This window comes from Sus scrofa, chromosome 3 (genome assembly GCF_054392235.1).
Source record: "Sus scrofa isolate SSC_HxYL_T2T_F1_AM1 chromosome 3, Sscrofa_HxYL_maternal_Yorkshire_Landrace_v2.0, whole genome shotgun sequence".
In the NCBI taxonomy this organism is placed as follows: Eukaryota; Metazoa; Chordata; class Mammalia; order Artiodactyla; family Suidae; genus Sus; species Sus scrofa.
Genome location: NC_139385.1, coordinates 102,656,303 through 102,675,017, shown reverse-complemented (window position 1 = coordinate 102,675,017; position 18,715 = coordinate 102,656,303). Strand labels below are relative to the sequence as shown.

The 18,715-nt window shown below is 36.9% G+C and overlaps 1 protein-coding gene and 1 long non-coding RNA gene across 51 annotated transcripts in view; both read right to left on the bottom strand.

The window, feature by feature from the left end:
- Positions 1-18,715, bottom strand: part of NRXN1 (neurexin 1) — a 1,114,648-nt gene that overhangs the window by 426,646 nt on the left and 669,287 nt on the right. The window lies entirely within an intron of this gene.
- LOC146404812 (uncharacterized) lies at positions 7,683-17,691 on the bottom strand. The gene is made up of 2 exons (XR_014841976.1): positions 12,542-17,691; positions 7,683-11,668 (listed from the first exon to the last, which is right to left on the bottom strand). It is a non-coding gene; the product is annotated as an uncharacterized LOC146404812 (long non-coding RNA).

Here is an 18,715-nt window from a genome sequence, read left to right as displayed (position 1 = left end):
AGCATGTATATTTAATTCATTAGTGAAGGGTTGTGAATATTCATCTTTAAAATATCCAGTAAGCTAATATCCAGTAAGCTTCAAAAGGGGGAAAAAAAAAATCACTGGATGAAGAGGTGGGAAACCTGGGCTGCATTCTTGAAACTGTCATTTCCTGGTTGTGTCACATTAGTTACTTAGCCTCTCCCCAAGACTCTGTGGCTTCCTTTATAAAATAGTCATGTCCCTGTCTTTTCTAACAATCCCATGGGGCAGGAAGAATATAATGCAATATTTAATGTGAAAGTGCTTTAGATTGTCAAATGATCCTCACAGGGAAGGCAGTCTGTCTCTCCTTCCACATAGGTCTAACATACTCAAGCTGATCAGCCTACACCATTCCTTCAGTTCCCTTCCATCTACAGGCACGTAGAGCATTGTACTGTTCTCTGATACCCTCGTCTATGGTGTTGATCTGTCCTTCCCTTCCTAACTAGATGGTAGATCCTGAAGGGGAGAAGAGTCAAATCTTCATCTGTACTCCCTCTAGTGCCTGGCATAGTGAAATGTAAGTTGGTCTCTTAATGCACACAGTCCACTGCCATTATTTGCAGAAGTTGTGGTCTATAAAGCCACTATGAATACTGAATTAGGGAATTCAGAACCATTGTTCCTATGGGTTAGGATCCTCCAAGCCTCTGGTCACAACATTTTCATCAACAGATCAATATATAACATTATTGTATGTTTGTTTTCTGTTGAAAAACTCTTATTGAATAGTCAATTCATTAACCCTGAACTCATAGTCAACATCACCATAACTTAAGCCTAACTGAAATTATCTAACATACTTATTTTCTCCATAAGCAATACCATGGCCTTCTTGGGCTCAGGAATATTAAATAGCACTTCAGCACTATGTTTACGGATTGTGTTCAACAGCAACATCACACACACAAAAAGGCACAAAAATGTGAAAAACGTGGTACTAAATAGACTGCACAAAGGAAACTTGTTTACAGTATGAACTGAAAGAAGAAGGCAGAGTATTGCCTTGTTTGACCTCGGCTGGAAATGTGGATGCTGGGACTCACATATTTTGCCACTCTGGGCATGTCTGTTAATAACCACCTTAGTGCCATGGGTATTGATTTGGGGGTTGCAAATTTTAGTGAGGAGGTGAAGTCATACCCATGAATAATAAGGATTGACTGTATTTGTTACTTCTTGAATTTATAGGGAAAGATAGAGCTGGGACTTTAGGGAATGATTTGTATAAATTAAAGCCACAGGAATAGAGTGAATGTAGAAGGTTCTGATGAATGTTTCAAAGAGCATTCAAGGAAGAAAAGCCCCCCACCCCCAACTGTCTTATATTGTCTCAGGCCTTGGTAGATGAAGGTAGGGTAAAGGAAAGGATAGGCCAGAAAGCTCAGTGTTACTGGAGTCCCAAGGGCTAAAGATGAAATATTTACAGCTGCCTCGAAAGAAAAAAAATCATAGCTGTAGTGTTTTCAGGCAGATGTCTAGGGCACCTTTGCAATACCTAAGAGGTTCTGGGGTGTATTATGTGATACTCAGGCTGCAATATTTGTTATAAATGGTTGTAATTTGGTGGAACAAGGAGCAAGTCTCTGTTTATAGGTGGAGAAAAGTCTGGTGAGCAAACTCAGGACTAATCTGGATGAAGCAAAAAAAGCTTGTGCATATTCTTCATGTCTCATCAGCTGGTCAGTCCTTGTGGTTTGAAGTACATTATCTACAGGAAACTGAGGCAGCACTGACGAATTGTTCTTAGGTGAGTAAAAAATTTGTTGGAGGAGACAATGGAGCTCAACTGACTGTAATTTCCTCTTAAATATTTCAGCTTGGATAATGTGATAGAAATGTGTGTTAGTGTTGCTCTGTTTCAGGAGAACCAGTTGCCTTCGCCAGGAATGTATGCTCCAATGTCTTAGCCAGAATTGAAGTTAGAGGTCACTTCTTCTTCTTTTTTTTTTTTTTTTTTTTTTTTTTGTCTTTTCTAAGGCCACACCCATGGCACATGGAGGTTCCCAAGCTAGGGGTCTAATCCGAGCTGTAGCCACTGGCCTAGGCCAGAGCCACGGCAACACAGGATCCGAGCCGTGTCTGCAACCTACACCACAGCTCAGGACAACGCCAGATCCTTAACCCACTGGGTGAGGCCAGGGATCAAACCTGCAACCTCATGATTCCTAGTTGGATTCGTTAACCACTGAGCTATGATGGGAACTCCAGAGGTCACTTCTAAAAGTCTTGAGTTATCATCATCTCCAATACATGACGTGTCTTTGCTCATTAATCATAATGTATGTTGGAAACCGGTTCTTGTCAGTGACATAAATGGCTTATTAATTGGTTAATGGAAGTGAGGAATGGGTTCTCTTTGATGAAATTATTAACAGTCAAGATAAGTTGACTGGCCAAAATTTTTATAAACATGCTTTGCCTTTATTTGAATAGAGTATGTTAAGCTAAGAGGAGGTTCACCCTTTATTGTAAGGAATGGTGCCATAATATTAGTAATAATAAGAACTAACAGATTTGTAACTGTCATAACTCTGAGAGGTGTAAATGTACTTGCTCATTTAATCATCACATAACCACATGAAGTGGATGCTATCATTGATCCCTAACAAACGTTAATCACCTAATTCTGCCAGATGATGATGTGGATGCTGCCACAGAAATACTGCCATAATTGCTCCAAAAACAACGTACTTTCAAGACATTTTTCTGGGACCCAAACGAACCAAGAGTTGAAACTTCATCAAGCTTCAGAACAGGCTGCCAGATTTTGTACATATTTATTAATAAATGTCTGTGTATCAGAAATTGGTCTGCATCTTAAATCTACTATACCCTGTGAGAACAACTGGAAGAGTAGTTTACCTTACCTGCCTCTGACAACTGTAGTACCAAGATCTACCAGAAAATCTAACAGTTGTGCACAGGAAGTTGTTCTAGATGCATTCACAGCTGATGCTTTATAATGAACAACAAGACAGGTAGCCAGCATCAGCAAACAGTGTTAAAAAGTGGGAGATGAATTTGAAAGCTGAGGGGACAAAACAAAAGAAATGGAAGGAGAAAAAAGAGTGAATGGAAGGGGACGTGTGCACAGCCATGGATAAGGACAGGCCATTTCAAGCTATTTTTTTTTTTAATGTATTCCTAAATTCAACCCTTTGTCTCAAGAAATAGGATACTTGTCAAGCAGACACTTTCAACCTTTTCATGTTTTTCTTAAAACTTAATTGGAAGTTGTTACAGCTCAGTATTAAGCTATTTAAATAGAACAGAAGACACTAACAATGGCAGAGAGGAAGTATATTAAAACGCACAGGCAGCACCAATCTTTTAAAAATTAAAAATGAGAGTGTCAGCCTTGCATTTTTCATTTCTAGTGATGTCAGCACAAAGAAAAAGATAAAGAGACCCCACAGATCCATCTACTTGCATCTCTGAGTTGGGATTGAGGGAGAATAAAGAAAGAGAGATTCAGGAGAGGATGCTGTCTGTGAAGGTGTAAAGACAAACCTCTGATCATGTTATCTTTCTGGGTTATTTCAGGTCCTTAAAGGTGTTCTGAGAAAACATAATAGATCAGAGAGTAAGGACACTGAGGAAAAAGGCAGGAAAGAAGAAAGGAAGGAGGGGGAGGGGAGTGAGGGAGGGATGAATGGAAAGAGAAAGAAAGAAAGGAAAGAAAGAATAATGAAAGAAGGAAGAAGAAAGAAACAAAGGATAAAGGAAGGAACGAAAGAAACTAACAAAGAAACAAGGAGGGAGGGGGCAGGGAGAGAGGAAAGAAAGAAAAAGAAAGCAAACATGTCAAGGCTAAAAGCATCCCCGTAGATTTTGTGCAACCTCTTCAGAGGATAAACTTAAGGCTCACAGAATTAATAATGTTAACCAAAATTCAGATATATTTATGACTTGTTTATCTGGAAGAGCACTTTCATCTCTTGCCACCCATGATCCAGTCAACATAGATGGCAAACTCGGTCAAAGTACCTATTACCTAGAACCTCCTCATTGACATAACAAATGAGGGTGGTAGTAGGAACCCAACATGAGTCAACATGATGCCCAGTTTACTCAAAATAAATTAAAGCTTGCATCTGATTTGTGAAACATGAATAGATTTATTCAGTCACATTTAGTTGTGTTTAGGACTAGAGCATTTTAGTCGCTCTTTTCTCTTGTCCTTTTTAATAAAAATTTCATTTATGATATCCTACATAAAATCTGTTGCCTGAGCACCAATGCAGGGTCATGTAAGTTTCATTATTGACTGCATCTTTAAGCGTTGTGGGCATTGCTTTGACACCAACCAATCATATGCTACCTTTTCATCACCGTCATCTTCTGTTCTTTGTATAGTTACTTAAACAAACTTGTGTTGCTGACAAACTCTCCCTAGGCTCAGGTCATTTGATTTTAATGTGTTCATAATGTAGAGGGAGAACATGTGGCTTGAGTGCCAGATTATAAGTTTGAATCTGATTCGGTCATTATTAGTCATGTGACACTGGGTTTAATGGACCCTTGCCCCAGTTTCCTCATCTGTAAGATGATTATAACACTGTGTAATGGAACTGGAATAGGCCCTAAAATATTTTAAGCTCTAAATATGTTACTGTCATTTATTCATGTGTACATATTTAAGATAGTGGCTAAAGACATAATGATAATGAGTTGCAATATGATTTTTAGTTTAGCCCTATTTCAATCTCTTCCCAATCAAGTTAGACCACCTCCCCGATAATTTCTTAGTTCAGTCTCTGTTTCTGTAAATGTGTGGTGTTCTAGTGTGCCTGAGAATCAATCACTAGAATGGCTTGATAAATCCCAGACTGCTTTGCTTTTGATTCTCTTGATCTATAGAGGGACCTGATAATTTGCATTTTTAACAAGTTCCCAGGTAATGCTCATACCGCTGGCCCAAGGGAACTAGATTTTCAGAACCACTGTTCTGTCTGAATGTCAAAGTCTTTAACACAGGTTTTATTAACCAACACAGGGACAGCTTTCTAATTAAGCTCCTTACCAGTGACCTCAGCTTGCTGGCTGTGTACCCTAAACATAGACAGTAGTGCTGTTCCCAGATCTCTCCTTTAAAGCATTTTTTAAAAGACTTCAAGATGTCTACCATATAAACGTACATGTTCTCTTTTCACACCATGTAACTATAAATTCCTTTTATTCCACTTAGAAAAAAATCTGTTTTCTTTTCCTTCCCGTCTTTTGAATTTGAGCTCTTCTTCAGTGAGCCTGGCCAATGGCTAGAGGCAGGACAGAGCTTCTACAGGACAGAGGGTATTACATTAGGGTTCAATTCTGATGTTACTAATGTCTTAGCCACATGACCTTATGCAGGTGAGAGTGCTTGTTTCCATATAAAATCTAATACTGGCCATCAAAATAGGCACCATTTAAAAAAGAAAAGTAGAGAAAGAAAAAAGTCCCCTTCAGGTCCTGGCATATCAAGTCTTCAGTTTGACCAGCTTCAGCTACAGGAAAGATTAGTGACAAAAAGTGACAACCTGGGATCTGTCTGGCTGCATTCTCCCACACAGTCTATCATGCATATGCATCGCTGCAGAAGAAGGAAACATGGGATTGCTGAGAATGGAAGTAAAGTTGGAAGGACAACTATATAGCAAGCTAGGGTGACAGAAAAACTGAGACATAATTTGCAAATTCCCTAGTAAATACAGATATTCAAATCAAGAACCAGACATCAGGCCCATACCGTGAGTTCAATTTCCTGAATGATGGAACACTTAGAACATAAACCAATTCAATCTATCTTTACGAATCTATGTTCTGCAGCATATGTTGCCATTTGAATTCACTGAAAGGAATTTAATTATGCAATTTGAATTGAATCTCTAAATAGGTTTATCTGGGATTCATAATCTAATCCCCTCCAATTCAGGACAAATATATTAGATTACACATTTTGTCAAGAGTGATATTTTGATGTTCGTACTACAGTTAAGTTAGTGTGACTATCTCAATACAAAGATCTGGTTTCCAGGTAAATCAAAGTTCCTTATCATGGCATGTTATGCCCTTCAAATTTGCCTCCATCCCACCTCTACTATCTTATCTTAATCTCAGCTTCTACCACTTCCCCCACAAACATCCTAGGCTCCAACTACATGAACTTCTCTTCCCTAAACACACTGCATTTTTTCACTTTTGTGCCACTTCCCATGCTATTCCCTTTATAAAAATGATTTTTCCCCCCTCCTTCCTACCTCTGTTAATACCCCATTCATTCTACCAAATTGTTGTGAATATTTCTGAACTCTGCCAGTTATTTCCCACTTTCTCAAGTACAGACTATCACAGAAACCTTTAAAAAATGCCCATGGTATGTAATAGTATATTCATATTATTATTGTGCTGAATGAATAAAGTATCAAAATAACTGGTTAAGTCTATCTCCATATTTAGGAGTTTAAAATAACCCAAACCAGCAAACAAAGGAAATAAATCCTCTTCATTTTATCATTGCAAGGTTTTGGTTAGCTGTTTTACTGCCTAAAATATATAAGAAGTTTAGGCTGAACTTTGATTTGAATGCTAAATAAATTGTGATGAAGAATAAGGGAATTCATTGTCATATTTTCCTACTCATATTATAAACAGATGTCTCTCTTTCCCATGCTGTGTAAAAGGAGAAAAAAAAAAATACCACCAAGCAAAGACGCTTGCTGCCAAGTTGAATTGCAGAGCAAACATATATAGCTGACTTATAAATCCTTGAAAATAGGGTTTTATAATGGAAATATTGACACCATTTTAACTATAACCATTCAAATAACATCACTATAGAATTTATCATCTAATATACGTGTTCTGGGATGGATGAGAGACTTAGCTATAGGTGTCAGAAAAACTTCCAGTGGCTCAATTCACATTGAATGATCATTCTATATAGTTCAAATCTCTTAGAATATTTACTTCAAAATGAGTAGCATACACTCCAAAACAGTTCTTAAAAGACAGAATATATTTTTTGATACTTGTATAAAAATATATGACCTACGAGAGGCACTTCCAAAAGTCATTAATCATTAAAAAAAAAAAAACTGTCTTATTTTTCTCTCATGAAAGAATTACTTTCCTCAGGTTTTCTCTGTTCTATTGCAGAGATGATTCCCCCAGAGACCTGTGTGTTTATCTTGACAGGTGTTAGTAGATCCGTAGACCTCTGTGGAATTGTTCTTAGTTGCAGTGAGGTACAGTAGAAAACATTACGTCTACAAACTAATGAACTTACCTTACTGCCTTCTAAATAAAATAAACCACCCATTGAGTAGAATTAATCTACTAATGTCTGCCTAATGAAGCTTTCATTAGGCATATGGTGTAGTCTTCAATATTTAACACATGATAGTTATTAAAACAAAGCATATCTGGTGATTTTTTAAATGCATACCTGATGATTGCATTGTATATTATTTTCAAATGAACTAGAAGAGATTTTTAAAAGCCCTTCTTTGCAAGTTTACAGCTTTGAGCAAAACTTTACACAGCATTAACAATTAAAAAAAAAATAAATAAAAAAACTAAACTACTACACAAGCTAACTAGCTTAACAAGGAAGACTCTGAAATGATATGTGAGACTTTTTTCTTTTCTTTCTTTAGGAAAAATATAGGTGATTTTTATTTTGAAGCAGCTCACATTTGCCAGCATTAGAAAATTGAAAACTATGTAAATTTCAGCAAACGATTGCTTTCCTTTTTAGGTTCACAACAATATTAACCACTGCCATCAGTTAGCATTACCTTCAGATTTGAGAAAATTTGTAGCATGAAACTGTGTTCTGGAATATCACATGAAAATCTTAATCTAAAATGCATTTATATTCAGGAAAGAGTAAAACATACTCTTAAATAATAAAGGAGAATAATAGTTACATGTATAAAATGTGGGGAAGGGGAATCATAAGCATGTTTTCACAGCCCATTTTTTAAAAGGTTTATTGCTTATATGAATCATGTTTAGGGAAGTTGCACATTTTCTATGCTGAAGAATGCTATGTCAGATAATTAAGAAAAAGACTCATACATAGCTACATATTACATATTCGGGCTGTGACAAAACCTTATAATTTATTTCAACTTATTCCTCAGTTATCTGGCTTGCCTAAAATCCTATGCTTCATATTCTTAACAGACATCTGAGGTACTGTGGCTGATTGGTGGATGGAGCTATTGTTTTTATTTTAATTGTCCTTTTTTTCCCCCCCAGTTTGTCAAAATAGTGATGCTGAGGCATTTTTTAACTCAACAGCCTACAGCAACATTAAGAGAAAGAAAACAAACATATTAACATAGATATTTCTTGTTTTATATATAACTGAGGTAATATTTTCTAATTTTGGTGGAATAATCTATTGTATAAACATGGGAATTATTTGTGAAAATTAAAGGGACTAAGGGACTATACATAGAAGCCAAATTATTAGAGTACAGATCTATAACCCAATAGAATAAAACTGGACTATTTCAATCAAAGAATCTTAGTTCAGTATGGCTGAGGTAAGTAAAATTTGGAGCAAGGAATGATATTATTTTTACCCAGTGTAAAATGCTCAATCCAATAATAGAACAATTAAAAACAGGTTAGTTGGGCAAATGAAGTTTGAATCCACTGGGTTTCTAGGACTGGAAATTAAAGAAAAAAAATCCAAAATTGGATTGCTAACAGGTCAAGGAATGAAAATACATTACAATTTCCCAGATTAAAAAATAGTATAAAAATTGTATGATTTGTAGTAAGACTTAGATCTTAGATCTTATTTAGACTTGATTCTAAATAGTTATAGAATCCAATAGATTCCCATGACTTACTAGGCAGTATCCATAGAGGAATACCAAGATTCCTTTTAAAAATCAGTGACTGTAGTCACTGTAGTTTTTAAGGGGCAGTGCAGTCCTGGGATTATAGAGCAAGTTATCGGTCTAGAAAGGCAACTGAAGCAACTATTTCTAATTTGTACTCGATATCTACCCTGCCTTCTTCCAGGCAAATTGACCCAATTGTTTTTTGGAGAGAAGAATAAAGTACATAGAATGGCAATATGCTCCACTAAAAACATGTGCTTTCCCTTAATCTCCCATAGTCAGAGGGCCTTTGTGACCCAGTTAATCCTTAGAAAATGTAAATGCAAGTCCTTGGGAAAAGTTTTTGTATTTTTTTTTTCTAAAGAAAGACATATTTGGATAGCATGGTCCCTTCAACCTTTCTGTCCCAAACCTTATTCTTCTTGTCCAGAATGCAGAATCACTGTCCATGGGAGACACCCATTCTGAGATCATGAGATTACAATCATACTCTAAAGATGGAGAAGCAAGAAGATGGAAGCAGCCTAAATATGTGACATTTTCCTACTAGATTTACACTGGTCCTAAATCGCCTACCTCTGAGCTTCTTACTAAATTTGAAAAACAAATAATCCTCTATTTAATCCAATGTATATCAGATTATCAGATTTTGGAAGCTAAATACATGCCTAATATATAACTAATTTCTGGGAAAGATGATTACTTAGGTGAGTAAGTTAGCCATCCTGAGCTCTGGGGAAGAGAAATATTCTAATGGAAAGTTAGTAACACATTGTCCAGAATTGTGATTTTAATGTCAGAATATGCTTTGAATTCCTCCAAAATCACATGCATTCTATTCTACTCTACTCTACTCTACTCTACTCTATTCTATTCTATTCTACTCTACTCTACTCTACTCTCTACTCTACTCTACTCTACTCTATTCTATTCTTTTATGGCCGCACCTGTGGCACATGGAAGTTCCCGAACCAGGGACTGAATATGAGCCACAGCTGTGGCAATGCCAGATCCCTCAACCTACTAGGCCAGGCCAGGGATTGAACCTGCACCTCCTCAGCAACCCAAGTCACCCCAGTTGAACACTCAACCCAACTGCACCACAGTGGGAACTCCAGAACCACATGCATTTTAGAAAGTTAAGGTAATTGCTTTAATACAGGGAGCTCATTAAAAATAACAATTGGGACAAGGGATTAATCTTCAAAATTTATAAACACGTTCTGCATCTCAATACAAAAACAAACAAACAAACAACCCCATCAATAAGTGGGTAAAAATGTTTATTCAGGTCTTTTGCACATTTTTCAACTGGGTTGTTGGCTTTTTTGCTGTTGAGTTGTATAATTTGGTTGTATATTATAGAGATTAGGCCCTTGTCGGTTACATCATTTGAAACTATTTTCTCCCATTCTATAAGTTGTCTTTTTGTCTTCTTTTTGGTTTCCTTTGCTGTGCAAAAGCTTGTCAGTTTGATTAGGTCCCATTGGTTTATTTTCGCTTTTATTTCTGTTGCTTTGGGAGACTGACCTGAGAAAACATTTGTAAGGCTGATGTCAGAGAATGTTTTGCCTATGTTCTCTTCCAGGAGTTTGATGGTGTCTTGTCTTATATTTAAGTTTTTGAGATTATTTTGGTACACAGTGTGAGGGTGTGCTCTAGTTTCATTGATTTGACTTGTGGTTGCCAAGATGGAAGGGGAGGGACTGGGAGGGACTGGGAACTTGGGGTAAACAGATGCAGAATGTTGCCTTTGGGTTGGATTAACAATGGAATACTGCTGTGTAGTACTGGGAACTCTGTCTAGTCACTTGTGATGGAACATGCAATATGAGAAAAAAGAATGTATATATGTAAGTGTAACTGAGTCAGCATGCTGTACAGTAGAAAAAAATATACACATAAATAAAAGATAAAAAAAAATGGTCAGAAGATCTACACAGATAATTCTCCAAAGAAGACATAGAGATGGCCAAAAAGCACATGGAAAGATGTTCAACAGCACTCACTATTAGAGAAATGCAAATCACTATGAGGTACCACCTTACACCAGCCAGAATGGCTCATCAAAAAGTCTATAAACAATAAATGCTAGAGAGGGTGTGGAGAAAGAGGAACCCTATTACACTGTTGGCGGGAATGTAAACTGGTGCCACCACTGTGGAAAACAGTATGGAGATTCCTCAGAAAACTAAAAATAGAATTACCATTTGATCCAGCAATCCCACTCTGGGCATCCATCCAGAGAAAACTATGACTAGAAAAGACACATGTACTCCAATGTTCATTGCAGCACTCTACACAATAGCCAAGACATGGAAACAACCTAAATGTCCATCGATAGAGGAATGGATAAAGAAGATGTGGTACCTATACACAATGGAATATTACTCAACCATTAAAAGGAAAGAAATAATGACATATGCAGCAACATGGATGGACCTAGTAATTATCATGCTAAGTGAAGTCAGTCAGACAATGAGACACCAACATCAAATGCTATTACTTACATGTGGAATCTAAAAAAAGGACACAATGAACTTCTTTACAGAATAGATACCGACTGATGCACAGACTTTGAGAAACTTATGGTTTCTAAATGAGACAGATTGGGGGTGGGGGAATGCACTGAGGGTTTGAGATGGAAATGCTATAAAATTTGGTTATGAAGATTGTTGTACAACTATAAATGTAATAAAATCCACTGAATAATTAAAAAATAGATAAATAAAAATAAACTAAAAAAAGGAGATAATAATTGGGGAGTTTCTGTCAGGGCATAGCAGAAATGAATCCAACTAGGAACCATGAGGTTTCAGGTTCTATCCCTGGCCTTGCTCAGTGAATTAAGGATCTGGCATTTTTCTGAGCTGTGGTGTAAGTCACAGATGCAGCTCAGATCCTGCATTGCTGTGGCTGTGGTGTAGGCCAGCAGCTGTAGCTCCTATTGGACCCCTAGCCTGGGAACCTCCATATGCTGTATGCGTGGCCCTAAAAAGCAAAATAAAATAAAATAAAAATAAAAAATAATAATTGGGAAATAAGGCAAGGCCCCTGAAAAACAGAAAATACCTTTGATGAAAGAATGTTATGGACCTGAAGGAAAGTGCTCTTTGTTTGTCTTCCCAGAGCATGCCAGGAAAAATGAAGAGGAAATCCCATTTTCTAGAGACAAGGGTTAGAGCCTGAAAAAGACACACTCTCTTCCCAGGACAAAAAAAGACAAACTCATCTTCCCAGGAAATACAAATAAGTGTGAGTAGGCACAGCTGATATACATTTATGCGTCCATTTATTCATTAAAATATCAATTTATTTATTTACCTAACAAATGTTTATTGAGCACCTACTCTACAGCAAGACCCATGCCAGGCCTTGAGCTCATCCAGAAAGAAAGAATTGGGAAAACGAGTCCTTGGGCTTATTGCCTCCTTATCTTTTTTTTTTTTTTTTGTCTTTTTGCCTTTTCTAGGGCCACTTCCATGGCATATAGAGATTCCCAGGCTAGGGATCGAATCGGAGCTGTAGCCACTGGCCTACGCCAGAGCCACAGCAACGCAGGATCCAAGCCGCGTCTGCGACCCACACCACAGCTCATGGCAATGCCGGATCCTTAACCCACTGAGCAAGGTCAGGAATGGAACCCGCAACCTCATGGTTCCTAGTCAGACGGGAACTCCTTGCCTCCTTATCTTGAACTGGGTTGATTGCAGTCCTCTCTTGAAGTCCTTGAAAGGATGATATGTACCTTGCAACTTACAGAAACTGCCCTAGGGATGGAACTGATTTGGAGCTGAATGAGTATTCTTACCTCAGCTAATACAATTTCATACTCAAAGGGTTCCAAAGCAGCAATGTGCACAATTCAGACATACTTATTGACCAGGTGCTTACTACCTATTTGGCAAATGACACTTATGAAGGTTTTAAGGAACAAATATTGATCCAAACAATTCCCTTGCATTTAATATTCTATCATTCTGGAAGACCACTATTAACTTTGATCTACACATGCAATTACCTGTCTGACTAAAGAGTTTCAATTGCCCTAACTCTTGGACACCACACCATGATTAAATGCATGGGAGCAACAAGTTGTTGACTTGGACAGCCAGAAAACCACTGTGACTTAAGATCAATAGTTATATAACCTACCAAAGAATGTCTTTGTTATTGCTTCCTACAGTCTTCAAAGTCCCAGATAAAAATGTAAAGCTGGACTTTGTTCTTTCTTCTGTGCACATGCTATTCATGCAGATGTAAATAAAATTTATCTAGGAAGAATCCAGAAGGTCCACAGAGGAATGTATATTGTTTACATTATTGTAGAACTCATAAAACACATTTTCAACTGGCAGGGCATCTTCTTCATCAAACTCCCGTATGTTTCAGAGCAAGAAAAATTAACATGCATAAATATAAAATTTTGCATGTAGCTTTGAGAAAATCAATAGCATAGGCACAGGATGAGGGAGACCTGATTCTGTACTTCTTAGGGTAAAAGTTTTTCACTGAACAAAAACGTAATCACAGAAAACAGTTTCACGCAACTGTCAGAAAAACTGCATGAACTGAATTCTAGTATTCAGTTCATTTTCCCCACTTTACATAAGACACATCTGGAGTATGGTTTGACATGCTGGGTTTCTTATTTTGAAAGCTACATTGACGAACAGGAAAACAACTAGATGATCCAGAGGTATGCTTTATAGGCTTTGTAGCTAGAGGAAGAGTCAAGAGGTGGAAACAGATTAACAAAGAAGCAGATTTTAACACCAAAATAAATGAAGTGAAGAGTGCAGAAAGAACCATCTAGAAAGTGAGGATCTGGAAGTAATCTGCATTTCCACAAGGTCATTTCCAATTGATTCCCCTGTCCTGGGTCTTGCCTATGGATATTTCCTTAGAAAAAGAAATAAGCAAGCTTGTGAGAAATAATAAAGAGGGCTTTAGGTCTAAATGTCAGCCAAGGAAACTAGAAGCAGATTCCTACACAGGAGTTGCAGGAAGCATAAAGCCTACCCTCTGATGTATATGGCTGTACCCTGGCTAGGCAGGTAACTCAACCCCAAGTACTTTCTTGGGGAGCTGGGTAACTATCCACAGGAAAGTAGACATTTATTAGCTTATATATTTTCAATCACATGTCTGTAGCTCCAGGGAAATATACTCCATTTTCTTTAGGAAGGGGTTCAGAAGGGATGTACCATAACTCATGTAAAGCAAATAAAATGATTCTAACATTGAGAAAATGAGAATGTATGGCCACCAGTTAGGAAGCCTAAAAATAAACAGTCTAAAACAGGGAAAGAGAGGAGACTTAATTGGGAATATAAAAGGCCAAGATCAGAATGTTCTGAGAAAAAGGTGGGTAGCGAAGAAATCATTGCAATAGCAGACAATAGGTTATGAGGACACATATGAAATAAAATAGCACACATATGATATTATTTTATATTATGTATATTCTATGTATTTTCCATTGGGCTTTGCTGTAATTAGACTGTACCACCCAAACTGTCAACTCTTAAGTTTATTATGGGCACTCTATTTGATCATAAGCATAAAGAGTTTTATCAGTGCTCAAATCAGACTTGAATTTGCTTCTTTCCAAATCACCAGGATAGATATCATGGAAGTTACCAAATTCTATACACAAATTCAAATACACAGACTCAAATCAATTAGATAGCATTATGTTACTTATCTTTTGTATTCTGGTAGAATTGATGCACAGCCTCCTTACATACGTTTAATCTGAAAAGGTAGCTGGTTTGTGATGTTTATTATGATTTATGGCTATAATTCCCCTCCACAACATTCCCTATGGCCTCAAACACTCCCATATCTGAAGTAAACTGGCATTTCTATAGTAGGTGATACTGAAATAACCATTGAGCAACAACTCCCACAGGCTGCTACCAGAAGTGGGGACCAGCATTCCCTCCTACCCATTCCTGTGAGTTCTGATGTTTCCTTAAAGTACACAGACCAGTCAAAATCTTAATATCCTAGTGTTGGTGTGAGGGGGGTGGGTCACAAAATCACAATGAAAAGGAGGCTGTATGAACTGAGCCAATTAGAAAATGCAAATAAAAGACGATAAGAAAGGTCTAAAATGAATAATGGCTATGGTTAATAAGATAAACATATCTCTGGTAAAAGGTATTTATTCTATTTGTTGAAGAATCTATTCAATTTCTACCTTTCCCTTAGTTTTAGCCATGGTTTTGTCACGATTTTAGCTACCACGTAGTTTTTCATCTCCGTATACACAGATTGTCTCTCCAGCTATATTGCAGCCACATTAAGGTAGGGTCCAGGCCTCACGTTTCTCTGATTCTCCATTTTATAAGCAGCCGTTTCTTTCAAAATGCAGTCAGTCAACTACTTAAGCATATCCTCGTAGAATCATGATTTAAAATTGTGCTTAACCTGGGGCTTACTTTTTATCTGACAATGTACTCAGGAATCTGCATTCGGAACAAGAGACTGGACAACACTAGTGTTATAAATATTTGCCAGCCTAAGGCCTTGCACAGAGCAGGTGCTTGTAAATGTCTGGTACTGCTGTTAAGATAATGCTGCCTGGCATGTCCATATGTATTTATGAGAAACAAAGAAATGCCGATTTGCTCAGTGTGTCCTCTGTCAGCCACTAGACAGTAAATGGCTGGAGGGTTGATGTCTTGCCCAGATGGTTCTTTGTATCTCCTTTTAAATTTTTTCTATAGCACTAGGCACTTCCTAGAATGCACCATAAATAATTGTTTATGATGAGAAGGAAAAAGAGAAAGGTGAAGGAGGAGGACAAGGAAAAAGATGAGTTTATGGTTGGGAGGGATAGATGGGGATGTTAAAAAAACTCCTTTACTTTGATGGACTGGAATTCAAGGGTGTTAATAAAGTTTCAACTTAATCTCTTCTACTTAATTCCTTTATATTACTCTTACTAACACTGAGAAATACCCCCTACAGTTTTTTTTGAGATTCCTAAAAACAGTCTTCTGTAAACTGAAGATAGACCCCATCAAGGGGAGCCAGCACAAATCAAATCTATGCTGTAATAATAAGGAAATGTTGATCTCTATTTCTCCTTCTAAAAATTGATTTAAAGGAAATTGTTTCCATTTTTATATGCACATATATGTTTTTATATGTATGTATGCATAATTACTTCCTATGGATAACCTCAGCAATGATCTCTGCCAATTAAGGGCAATGCTAATGAGCTGCAAAACAGACTCACCCAGTCACCCATGCCTTCCAATTGTCTTTTATTACAAAAGGCATTTCCTCATCTTTCACTCAGGTTTAACTCCCACACAAACCTTCTGTGCTCTTGTTTTATTATTACAAATAGACAAAAGTTAAAATTGGAAATCAAGACTTGAGAACATGTTTATGTCCAAAACCACAGGGAAATGAGGCTTTATTGCCTCTATTCTCTGGGATTCAATTTTTCAAATTGTGAAAAGATCTCTGCTTTCCACTTTATTTTCTCCTACTGAGGATGGGCCTTATATTCAAGAATTGCTTTCAAACCGAACATCAAATATATCTATATCTATATCTATGTGAGTGGAAAGATCTATCTACATTAAAAATCTCTAATCATGACATCTTAATTATGAGGATTTTGTGGCCTAAATGGGTTAAGTGATTTACTCAGAATTGCAAAGTTAATTAAATTACAGATAGTATTCTTTTCCTGTATGAATAAGCTTCAAGGGGACCGAAACTCTTCAAAATTGTGAACAAATTGTCGTGCATCTGCACATTTTTATGGAGACAGGATCCATAATTTTATTAGACTCTCAAAATGTTCCTCAATGTAGTTGGGATAGTTACTGTTGGAACTGTTATTCATAAAATAGTAGTAGAACTAAAGAAAAATAGAATTTCAGGTCATGTAATGCAAACTTAGAATCTATAGTATCCTTAGGTAATATTTCGGGTGGATATATCACGAAATCACTACGTGGGCTCTTCAGATAATAACTTACCACTTCTGATATTAGCATGGTTCAAAGCTCTTAACACTAGACTGGGATGCATATCTCTGTACACTTTTCTTTCTACATTTTCTCACAAAGGTCCAAGTACTGCTTTTTGGAGCCACAAAAAGCAAAGTCATTTTTGCTTACTGAGAATGTCTTTCAACTATTTGATTTTGAAAGTTATATTCCCTAGAAACTACGCTTCTCCGATCAGGACAGCCTCTAAGTTGCCATTCTAGATTCATAGACACTTAGAGCAGGAAGGAACACATTTCAGTTTGCCAATATTCTTTAACAAACCAAAAACTGAAAGCAGTGTCCCACTTGTGACCTGATTAGTCTATGATTAAACTATTTTGCCTTTCTTTCTTCCTTCCTTCCTTTTATTTTTCTGGAGGATCATAGCATTTTACTGTCTAACCAGGAAGATGAAGGCTTAATGACTTTTCCAGAAGTTTCTCACCTGAAACACAACAAAGCAAGAGGCATGAACTTGGCCATTCACACCCAAATCTATATACAGTTACATTTCCAAATTTAATAGTAATGGTGTTCAAGAAATAAAATATTTGACATTTCCAAAGGAGAAACATTTCCAAAGGAAAAACATTACATTATATAAAAAATCTAGCATTTTCTTCCACAAGTTGAGTCAGAAACCTTAGATTTATAAAATGAGTAGAGCAAGATTGACTTAGAATATAAAGCTTTTCCATCTCAAGTGTCAGAAAAATTAGCAAGTTTATTTGATTTAATCTTCCAAAAACATCAAAAAAAAAAAACCATACACCCACAATAAAACACTTCCTTGCAATGTATACTCACAGTTCAAACTCAATAATGCAGTAACAATCATACAAATAATTTAAATCTACTAAAGGTACAAAATGAAAAATTCAGTCTCTTTCCCCATTTCGATTCTGATTTTCTATATCAAAATTCCCCAAAGACTAAGAAGAAACACTAATCCTAATAAGTGTTCAGTGAAGACAAAAGACCGACAGCTAAATACATTTCACCAACATCCACCACTACATCGGCTTCTTCATGACCCCCACTGCTGGTTACCTGTTTCAGGCTCCAGACCCTCCCTTTTTAAAGATACCTATTAGTGTCCTACAACACCAGTGTTGCCTGAAACACAGTTTGGGAACTACTATACTACACTGACCCAATTAACCAAATTTCTAATCATTCCCCACGTAACGTTTTAATACTGTAGTATGAATGTATATACTCTTGGGTAGTAAATAAGACTTGGGAATATACATTCTCCCTTATGGTAGATTCTCAAGATCCTGGTTCCTGGAGAGCTACAGCATACTTTGAGGAAGAGTTAGGTCAAAGGGTTTTGTTTGTTTTTTTGTTTTTTTGTTTTTTACTTCAGTTCTAGGTAGATGAAGGCTCTGAGGTCAGGCTAGAAATTGTTGATATTCCTCTTCTACCTCCTGGAAGTCAATGGCTAAGTGAACTCATTCCTTCCCTAGCCCCCACACTCTCACTTGCAGAAAGATCTAAGAATGACAGTGATAAAGATTCAAATTTGTGAGAGAGATTTCACTTAGGCCTCAAGTCCATGCTGGATGCTTTATTTACATTTTCCAGAGAGTTCTCCATTGAAATAATTTAGGCACACATTTTGTGTTGTTCTCTGAGAAACCTGGGGGAGTAGACAGTCCTTGAAGGATGGTATTCAAAATGTGGCTAGGCAATGGCTATAATATCATAATCAAAATTGTACCAACATTGCTGTGGTCATAGTTTTTCTGTTTTCGTCCATATGTTTTAAAAATTCATATTGAAGTGTTTACATGTGAATAAGGCAATGTCCTGGAGTTGCTTTAA